Genomic DNA, 432 nt, shown 5'->3' on the forward strand with positions numbered 1-432 from the left:
AGGACAGGGGACCAGTCGGTGTCGTTCGCATCTGCGCAGCCTGGCGAGTGCCTACAAACGCCTAACTGTAACCCCCTGCTCGAGACCTGTCGGTTCTGCTGTTGAGGTACCGCCGTCTCGGACCTGAGCGTCCAACCGTGACACTCAGATAGCCGGTAGTAACGCCTCACCCCGCCCTAGCTCTAGCGCACGAGAGTGCACACGGAGCTCGAAAACAGGCCTTGCGCCAGCGCCTCCAGGGAAGCGGCTCTTTCCGTTGGCCACGCCCCCCAGTTTACAGGTCGCGTCTCCTTGGTCCGGGAAGGGCTTAGTCCCGCCCCTTCGAGCGGACGCCAGCAGCCACGTACCACGTTTCTACGTGTCTCGAGCCTGAAAGCGGAAGTTACGCCAAAGACTCGCGAGGGAAGCGGCGGGCCTGAAAGGATACTGGCC

This window comes from Bos indicus, chromosome 29, assembly GCF_029378745.1.
Source record: "Bos indicus isolate NIAB-ARS_2022 breed Sahiwal x Tharparkar chromosome 29, NIAB-ARS_B.indTharparkar_mat_pri_1.0, whole genome shotgun sequence".
NCBI lineage: Eukaryota > Metazoa > Chordata > Mammalia > Artiodactyla > Bovidae > Bos > Bos indicus.